This window comes from Cavia porcellus, unplaced genomic scaffold, assembly GCF_034190915.1.
Source record: "Cavia porcellus strain 051 isolate PalLab524CR breed Dunkin Hartley unplaced genomic scaffold, mCavPor4.1 scaffold_18, whole genome shotgun sequence".
In the NCBI taxonomy this organism is placed as follows: domain Eukaryota; kingdom Metazoa; phylum Chordata; class Mammalia; order Rodentia; family Caviidae; genus Cavia; species Cavia porcellus.
Genome location: NW_026947501.1, coordinates 28,378,107 through 28,388,921, shown reverse-complemented (window position 1 = coordinate 28,388,921; position 10,815 = coordinate 28,378,107).

Below are 10,815 nucleotides of genomic sequence, written 5' to 3'. Positions count from 1 at the left end.
TACTGGGCATGGTGGCCCAGTTCTGTAATCCTAGCACTTGCGAGGCTGAGGCAGGTGAATCATTGTGAGTTCAAAACAAGCCTGAGCTACAAAAAGTGAGCTCAAGGCCAGCCTGAAATGCATAGTGAGATCCTGTCTCAAAGAGACAAAGACAAAAAAAAAAAGGTAGAGATGTATCTCAGTGTAAAGGTCCTGGTTTCAATCCCAATTATGGCAAAATAAAATAAAATATTGTAAGAAATAGAAACCACCAGTTTCCAATCTCTCCTTTTTGAGACTATCGTCAAGTGCTCTCTCCCAAGTACAAGTTCTAGTGTATTCCTTCAGGAGTTATAGAATGCCTACTATGTGCCAGACATTTTGCTACATATTAGGGGTAAGATGTAAGCCACAACTCTTGAATTCAAATTGTTTAGAGGAGAAATCAGATCTTGAGATCAGTGCTTCAAATCTCTCTGAAATCTCTTGAACTTTCCTTGAATTTCCCCCTCTGACATCAACATATTCCTCTCCTTAGTTACTTTCCAGCAAGCTGGTATAAGCCTTAGTTCCTTCACTGAACATGGGTTTAATATTGATTTTCTTTTTGTCTTTTGATTTTCCAAAAATATTTTTTCAAAATTTTTATTTCAACACATAAAAGTTTATTTTGTATGCCTACCTAAGCACATGTAAATGTACACATTCACAGTATTACTACTGAAACAAACTTTCCACAAAGTCATACTCATATAAAGTTTAGCTTTATTTCAGGTACTAAACCCTAATGTTTTCTCTTGTATTGCATTTTATCCTACTCCATTTTTTAAAATGCTCATTACAATCTATGAAATTAACATTAATACCCATCGGACTGGGGATTTAGCTCAGCGGCATAAGCGCCTGCCTTGCAAGCAGGCAGTCGTGAGTTCGATCCCCGGTACCAATAAAAAGGAAAAAGACAAAAAAAAAAACATTAATACCCATCAGTGAGTTGAGATCCTCACTTTAAAAAATTACTGTTTTAGGCAGTCTCATTCATACTGATTTAATTACTATTAATTTCCTAAATCTACATTTCCAGGTCACATTTCGCTCTTCAGGTGCTAAGATATCCAACTGCCTAATGGACATTTCTACTGAGTGTGACAATAGACACCAGAATTTTAACTTGTAATAAACTGAATTTTTATCTTTACTCCTAAACTAACTAGAGTCACTCAGTTGATAGTGGAATCAGTGTTCTCTGTCTTTTAACACCACTACCCTCATAGGCAGAAACTTTGCATTCATTTACTCAAGAAAATATTCATTGACTCCCTATCATGTTTGAGACCATCATCCTGGATTCCTCCTTTATCAATCCAATCAATCACTAAGACCGGTTTAACTTCTAAAATTCTCTACCATTCTCCCTATGTCTGCATTCTCTCTTCTAACCACTATTTTCTTCCTAGGCTACCTCCTGCTCTAGTCTTGCCCACATCCCCAGCTATCCACTACCCAACATCAGCCCCTAATACATTCCCTTGGAATAGGTAGAATGCTCTGTCCAGGACACAAATCAGATCACATTGCTCCTCTCCTTAAACATTTTCAGTCCACCTCTTCCCACTTCACCCCACCTTTGCTGTGGCATACAATCCAAAATCCTTAACATAACCTACAAGACCTTACTTACTCTGGCCTTTTGCACTATCTCTCCATTTTTACCACTCTTTTCCACATACAATACTCCAGACTGCCTGAGGTTCATTTCCTCAGAATTCCCCCTACATGGTATGTTTTCCATGCCTCTTCCTTGACTAATTCCTGTTTACTTTTGTTAATGTGGTACAGAAGATAATCCTTTTTCCCAGGAAGCATTCCCCAATTCTATAAAGCTATGCCTTTCTCATGTGCTCCATAACTTTGTGTTTTCTCTGCTACAGCATGCTTTGTACTGTGTTATCTGCTGTCCACTAAGTCCGTACTGATGATGCCAGGATTTAGGAGGCTAGGCAGGAGAATTGCTACAAATTCTAGATCAACCTTGGCTGCATAATGAACCCTGATTTTAAAAAAAGAAAACAAGCAGAGAGAATTATATTCTCAGAGCCTAGCACCATGTCTGACATATAGGAAGAAGTCAACAATCACAGTATTTGGTGAATATTTGTTTAATGCCTCTATCAGTGCTTATTGCATTGTTCAAATATTCAGATTTTAGTCTAGTTCCTTCAAAAGCAGATAGTGAGATAAAATTAAATGTGCAAGTATTTTATTAGAGCAAACATCTGTAAGACAAAAATAGGAAAGGAACTGGAAGGCAGTAGGACTGATGCAAGTCCAGTCCAAGAAAGGAAAAAGGAAAGCAAACATCCTAGACTGAACATTCAGCAAGGTGGCTGAAAAATCATGGAGTCAGAATGGCCCAGCAGAAGAGTTCGAGGAACAAGTCTACCTTAACATATTTACCACACTCTGTCATTGACTGGAAATACCCTGTGGGAGGAGGAACTCCCATGCAAACATGGCACTGGATTTGTTAGTCGGCAGCTGATGCTTTTGGTTAATCAAGCTACTTGTATTTTAAAAATACAAGGTACTCTCTGATGACCATTACAGTTTTTCACCCTCAGAAAGGAATTCTTTAGGGAATTTTACCATAGTTTCCAACAGCTGACACTATCCTTGGCATATTTTCCCAGAAAGTGCTACTCAGATGAATGGAGTAACTTACAGAGTACAGAAAGTAGTTTATTGTAGCCGGGAGCAATGGACAGAATGTTTAGAGTAAGGGTACCATTGGGGTGAGGTTGGTAACTATTGGGATTAGATCTGGTAAAGGAGGTGAGGTCAATTGTAATGGACCATATAATCAAAAAGGAGAAGTAAGTAGTTTTCAAGTTAAAGAATTAACATATTTTACAAGGATAATTTTAACATCAGACTAAAAGAAAAATGTGAAGGTTAGAGTCAGGAAAACTAATTTGGACGATCTGGGACAGAGGAGCTGTTGAGAAGCTACTCTTTCATCTTGGTTACTTTTCTCTCATTGCTGAGACAAAACACCTGACACCCAAAATTAGGGAAGGAAAGGTTTATTTAGCTTACAGGTGTTTTTTTGAAGGTTTCAGTCCATAATCAGCTGGCTCCAAAGCAGAGTGGCATGGCATTAGAGCAACACTTCAAGGCAGCAGCCAGAGAAAAAAAATGGAAAACAAGCCTCTTCTCTTCCCTTATATTGTACCAGGTCATCACCCCACCTTCAGGATGGGTGTAGCACTCAGAAAATCTCCTTGCCCTCCTTTGCACAGGATGAGGATATTTACAACCAACTAACCTTGGCTCCCTGCTGAGTCCCTGAGTTAAACTTTCTAAACTTCTCAAGTTGACACAATGTATCAGCCTTAGCACATTTGTATTGAAATACAGAAATCTGAGTTCTGTTCCCCAAAATCAAAGAATGAATTATAAGGAATGACAGAGGTTAACAGTAGGAAGCATTTCAGGAACAGCTACAAATCCCCATGATGAATGTGATCATTACATATACCTAAAATGTACCAATAAACTTAATTAAATTTTTTTAAAGAATAGGAAATACTTATTGAACGGTATTCCTCCTGAGAGACAGGATGGCCCCAGAGTGGGTTGGTTCCTAATGTGCTCACTTCTCAAAAGAAATTTTATAGAGCAAAACCACGAGAGGGTACAAAACTATAATACAGCCAGTAATATTTCAAGTATAATACTTCAGTAGTGTTGATTCAATTATTACAGACAGCTAAGTTAGGTAGAAATATTATAGGTAATCAGACAGCATTTGGCCCTTGAAGGAATAAGTGCAGAAGATGAGAATACGTTACAACTGTGGCTGGAGGTGCTTCTGTTGAAGGCCTCAAAATAAAGATGGAGGGTGGAGTGTAGCTCAGCAGGGTCAAGCGCTTCCCTAGCAAGTGTGAGGTTCGAACCCCCAGCCCTACCAAGAAAGAAAAAAAAAATAAAGATGGAATGACCAGACCTACCTGCCTCGGGAGGAATAAGCAATATACTCTAATTGGTATCATCTGATCCAATAAAGCCTAGTTGGACATCAGTCAGTCACCCAGGTGGGTGACCAGAACCTCATGACACATCTCTTCCAAAAACCGCACTTGGGCAGGGAATATAGCTTAGTGGCATATGGCCCTAGCAAGCACAAGGTCCTGAGTTCAATTTCCAATACCAACAAAAGCAACAAAAAAAGTCCTTGTGCTTTCCATGTACACTTGTTATGTGACTTGATTCCTTGAATCAACATTACCTAAGTGGCTATACTTGTAATCTTATTGGTTGATCATAGTTTTGTCACAATTTATACCCATCTCAAGATTTTGCTCTATAAACTTCCTTCAGAAAGTAGGATCTACGGCAACTCACTCGGAGAGCCATTGTCCTTCAAGAGCTATCTCTCAAAAAAATTTCCCACTATGGCCATCTGTCTGTTCTTTAGAATTCATTCTTCGAAGAAGAAAAAAATTCATTCTTTGATTTTGAGGAACACAAACTCTGCACATCTAGCAGGTTGGGAGTTACGGTAGTTCCCCTATATTCCTTGGAGGTCCTGTATCACAGACAGGGCGCAGCTCAACTCTGTCTGCCTATTTTTCCACCAAATTTAGCTGTCTATAATTAAAGAAACTGTAGGAATCCACCTCATGGAAGTGAGAAGAAGAATGAGTAGAGAGGAGAGGGACACACCCTTGGAATGTAGGAATTTGAAAAGACTGAAAAGAGCTTCTTGGGTGTGAATTAACCTCTCACTTTGATAAAAGGAGGTGAAGAGGCATTTTTTTTTTTTTTTTTTTTTTTTTTAGTATCTAATACTGTATCTCAACCCTAGCACAATGCCTGGTACAGGGTTCCACCACAAATGACTATTGAATAAAATAATGACTGAATGAGAAGGAAAATATTCAAGCCAAGAACGGGGCTGGGGAGCTACCAGAATGTTCGGTGCGCGGGATGGTGGGGGCTGTATAACTGTGGAGGAATTATCGGATTTAGTACAGTATTTCCAACAGAGATTCAAATAAAAGCCAATTCGCCGGGGGCCTGCTGAGCAGCCGCCTTCCACAAAGTCTGAGGTGAACAAGGCGCCGCCAGCTGCTTGGCCCCGCCCTGGATCCTCTTGGTCCCGCCCCCGAGTCTGCTCGGCCACGCCCTCGATCCTCTTGGCCCCGCCCCCGAGGCCCCTGAGGCGTCGCAGCGCGCGGGAGCGGGCAGCCTGGGTCGCGAGCGCGCGTCCCTAGGTTCTTCCTCTCACGGTCTGTCGACTTGGAGCCGCGGGCGCCGGATTCGCAGGTGTGGCCCCTGGAAGGGTTGCGAGAATGTTCAGACTTCTTTAGTCAGAAGAGGGAAAATAATGAACCCGTAAGGTCACGGAAAAGATAACATATTTTTTTTCCTCACAGGAGGGAAAAACTTGAATGGATAAGGCCCATGAAAATATATTAATTTAGTATTACTGTGAGTGCCATGAAGGCAACGATGCTTAGGACCACTTTTTGTTCGGGTTTTTTTTTTTTTTTTTGAAGTTTTTGTTTTTGTTTTGCGGTGCTGGGAATGGAAGCCTGGGCCGCGCGCGCCAGGTGAGCTGTGGCACTGAGCAGCACCCCAGACCCCCACCATGTGTTTGCATGGATGCCTGCCAGAGGAAGAATCACTGAATCGTGTATCAAATGGCGAGGCTTCGCAAAAGCTGTAAAAGCTTAGTCTAGGGTGCATTAAGGAGAGGCCTCGCCCAACTAGCAGGAGTGGAGGTGGGGGCCAAGAAAACAGCGTCCTGTCTGGGAGCCCAGCTGCAAACCAGAGGTGTCCGTGGATGGGAAAGATGCCTGGGGTGGGGTAGTCAGGAAATGGCCTGACCAGAGGAAGACTCAGGCTGAACTTTGGGGTCAGGGTAAGGAGGAAGCCCATAACGGGTTTTAGTAGTGGAGTAATTTTTGTGTGTGTGTGATTCAAGGCTTAGTTTCAGATTTAACCAGTTTTCAGGGAGACACCACTAAGTGGACGTTCTTAAAAAAAGTATAGGATTAGAAATCAAGTCAGGCCAGGCGTGGTGGTGCACACCTATAATCCCAGCACTGGAGAGGCTGAGCCAGGAGGATCTCCCTGAGTTTACAAGGCCAACCTGAACTGCATAGGAGACCCTGTCTCCACAAAAAGGAAGTCAGATCCTGTTTGTTAGTGCAACCAGACACATAAGATGCACTATTTGATGGATCATGCATCTGAGAGAGGGAAGAGAAAAGATCTTTACTTCATTTAAAGGACAGTCTTCAGATTACACTTTAGCATGGGGCCTAAAAATAATTTAGCAAGCTGAAATTGCAAATATTCTTAAGGGAAATTACATTTGTGTCCTAACTGAAGATTGTTGTCAGAACTTTGAAAGGTATCTTAACTGTGTGGACTGCCTAGAGTGTTCAAGGCCATCGTGAGCTACATAGTAAGACAGTGTCTGAAAAACCATTTATCTCCCAGAATTTTCACTTCTAGCATTATCACTTTTTGTTTTTTCTCTTTACATTTTCCCTCTTACAATTGTTGATTTTTGTAAAGTATCATGTTTATCTCAAAAAGACAAGGGAATAACAGATTATCCATTTTACTTGTCTGTGCATAGACTGAAGAACAGATCTGTAGTGACCACCGCGACTTAAAGGGAAGTTACATAATTGATTATAGATATGATGTGCATGTGTTATTTACAAAATGATTTGTGGGCTGAAGAACTAGATGCAATTTGCACTTTATCTGATCAAACTGTTGATGGAGGACGAGTACTAATTACACTGTAATAGTTGAAATTTATATGTGTTGGAAACATGCTAAGTAAGTGCTACCTATATCTAAAATGACTGTTTTCAGATGTGAAGGAAGAGGAGCCAGGGCTTCCTATTTGTGTCCATCTGTTTCAAATTCAGCTTTCTATGTAGGCATTGCCCCATGCACTTAAAAGTACATTTAAAAGATATTTATAGTATGTGCTTTCTTAATATATAGTCATTAATTGGGATTTCTGCTAGGAGATTATTTTCAGCAGATTAACATACTCATTCATTTTTTCCATCTATACAAAGTGCATAATTGAAACTCAGTCAAATTTTGAATGAACAATGACAAATTCCATGAATTTGGGAGGGAAATTTGAAGGCAATAATTTTATAGATTCATTTGAAGAAACACATCTATCTCAAATCTTTTTTTTTTCTTTAAACGGGATCTCACTGTGTAATCTAGACTGACCTGGAATTTACTGGGAACCCAGACTAGCATTGAATTTTCAATGATCTTGCCTCATTGAACACTCTCTAAGTGTTCAGATTAGAGGTGTGTGCCCTAAAATCATTTTTAAAGAGTCTAAACTTCACAGTGTTTCTGAGAAATACCACAATTACTTTTCTCTTAAAGAATTTTTAATTTTCCCTACTTTTTTGACTAAAAAAATTATGTAAAATCATTTTATTTCCTAGAGTTGGAGATGTATTTTTCACATGTCTCTTTTACCTCGCTTCTTTTTTTTTCTTTTATGATTGTCCTAATTTTTTGAGGTATTTTCATTGATAAATATAACATATATAGAAAAAAGTCATAACGTCATGTATATATAGTTTATTATGAAGTAAGTACCTGTGTAACCACAATAAAGATTGAGAAATAGAACATTACCAGAACCCCAACCTTCTGTCCCTTCTTAGTCATAGTGCTTGCCTTCCTTTCAAGAGAAAATATCACTGTCCTAATTTTTATGACATTTTCTTGCTTTTCTTTATAGTTTTATTATTATAGATGTATCCCTAGACAGTATAGCTATTGTTAATTATTTTTAAAGCTATGTAAATGGAATCACATTATATGTATATGTATTGTTTTGTTTTTAATTAGTATTATCTTTTTAGATTTACGCTGTTGCTAACTTTAATTCATTCATTTTCATCACTGTGAATATACCACGATTTATTTGTTCTAATATAGATTAATATGTGTTTTACTCGGTTTATTGTGAACAAGAAGACTTTTATAATCTTTTGCTGCTATGATCTGTAATATCATTTTTTACAGATTATATGATTGAAAACAAAAAATCTGAAAACATCTACAGATAAATTACTGTATTTAGTAAGAGTACATGTGTTTTTAAATCCAAAATTAGTGTACAAAAAATCCATTATAATTATATACATTAGCAAAAAACTAAAAATGAAATTTCAAAAGATACCATCTGAATTAATATTTTAAAATAACAGACACAACAGGTGTGTTGGCACATGACTGTACCCAGCACTCAGGAAGCTGAGATGGGAAAATTGCCCAGAGTTTGAGGCCAGCCTGAACTACATAGTGAATTCAACGCCTGTTTGGGCTACAGAGCAAGACTCTGTCTCAAAAAAAAAAAACCCAAAATATCGCTATATATATATATATATATATATATATATATATATCCTGAAACTAAAACTAAAATTTGACAAAAGATGAGTAGGTCTCTTGGGGAAAACTATAAAATTATGGATTCTTTTAACTTTCTATATGTTCAATCATATCATATGCAAACAATGACTTTTCTTTCTTACACTGTACTGCTTTGCCCTGCTGCCTTTACTACAGTGGTGAATAGACGTAATGGTTGTCTTACAGAGAAAGTTATCAACGTGTTACTGTAAGAATGAAGTTTGTGTCAGGGGTTATAGCTTAGTGTTCAGTGGTAGTGATACAGGGAAAAAATATGTAATTCTCAACCTGCTAGATGTCAGATATGTCAAGTTCACATTCCCTAAAGTTGAGGAATAAATTTTAAGGAACAACAGAGGGTAAGAGCAGGAAAATTTATTGGGAATCAGGAATGGGAATTAGAAATAGCTCCTCAAAAACAGGAAGACTCCTAAATAGATTGCCAACAGCCCATTTCTTTGAGAAAGTTCTATAGAACAAAATCATAAAGTGGGTCAAAACTATAACCAATAAGATTATAAGTATATTGCCTCAATAGTAGCAAGGGCATATGGATGACATCATTAACCTTGGTTAATAATCTATGGCCTCAGTCTTTAGTCTTAGTCTTAGTAGTATTAATTTTAGTGAGTGGAAGAGGATGGCCCACCCCTGATGAGATAATGTTTTATTTATAGGGGAAATCTCAAAAGAGTGGTACCAGTAAATCTCAATTTTTGTTTATCCCTTAGGGAAGTATGTAAATCTTACCATTGTGATTTTATTCTTCAGATGGGTCTCCTGCCACAGATTTTAGGTATTTTCATCTTTTACACTGACTTTCTCAAGAGCCCAGCCCTGTTGGCTGCCTATAGTGTTTTACCTACCTTACCTGTAATAGAAGAACCATGCCAAGGATGTGTGAAGCTCTGGATTCAAGCTCACATCTGTAAAAAGAAAAAAGATGTTACACTAGGTATTGGTTTGGTTTGGGTTTTAATGTTTTGTTTTGTTTTGTTTTAGTGTTTTGAGACAGGGTCTCATTATGTAGTTCAGGCAGGCCTTCAACTCACTCTAGCCCAGGGTAACCTTGAACTCACAGTGATCCCAAGTCCTGAGATTACTGGCATGCATCACCTCGCCTGACTTGATTTGTTTTTTGAAACAAATTCTCACTATGTAGTCCAGGATGGCCCTAACCTCATTATGTACCCCATGCCAGACTCTATAAATAGTGATCCTCCTGCCTCAGCCTCCAGAATTCTGGCATTACAAGCATGAACCACCTTCCTCACCTTGCCATAGAACTGTTTTTTCTCTTTTTGAGACAGAGTCTTGCTATGCAGTTCAGGCTGGGCTTAAATTCATTTTGTAGCCCAGGCTGGTCTTGAACTTCCAACAATCCTCCTGCCTCAACCTCCTGAGTGCTGGGGTTACAGGTATATGTCACCACCCCAGCTAAGAATCTTTTCCTTCTGTGAAATTTATTTTTGTCTGAGGTGATCATATCATTTCCTTCATTTAATCATTTAACATGATAAACTATAGTGATTAATATTCTAATATATCAGTCTTATGCTATTGAGATAATTCCACCTTGGTCATGGATGAAACTATTTTTTTTTGTTTTTTTTTTAATTTTATTTAAGGAGAAAAGAAAAAAAAAGCAGGGAAAGGGTACAAGTTATACAGATTTACAGAAAAAAAATGAACAGTAGGAAATCACTAGTTAATGGATTACATATTGTCATCTTAGAAATAATTGTTCAAGTCACAAAATTAAAGCTTGTAAAGTGGACATTCCATCAATGATACTGCAAACAGTTCTGTTCATTGATCCAATAAAACTCTGTGATATCATTTTCTATCTTATACACTTAAATATACATGCAGTTATATAGTTTAGAGCACTTTCTTTTCCTCTCTTTTGTACCATGACTATTACACATTTTGGGTTTCATTGCTCCCACGGTTCTTATTACTTTTTTGGAAGAGAGTAAAACCAAATGTGACATAACAGAACAGAATCGGTCAAGTCAAAAGGGTGGACATAATAGATAATGTAAAAACATAATACAGGTGATCAACAATGGTTACCATAATGTCTCCCGCTATCTCTAATAGAATTGCCTATATCATTAGTTATAATACAATTGAACAAAACAGTAAAGAATAAAACCGACAAAACCAAAACATTGGAGACATTGTAGGTCTTCAAAAGTAGCTAAAAGTCAACAAGAATGGGCGTCATAATGAATCTCATTATCTTCACAGCTGATGCCTAAACTTTCAAACCTGATACTATCCAGCAAAACAGAATAGGGGAACATCAGTTAAAAACCAGATGGTGAGAGTAATACAGGGCTTTAAATCAAG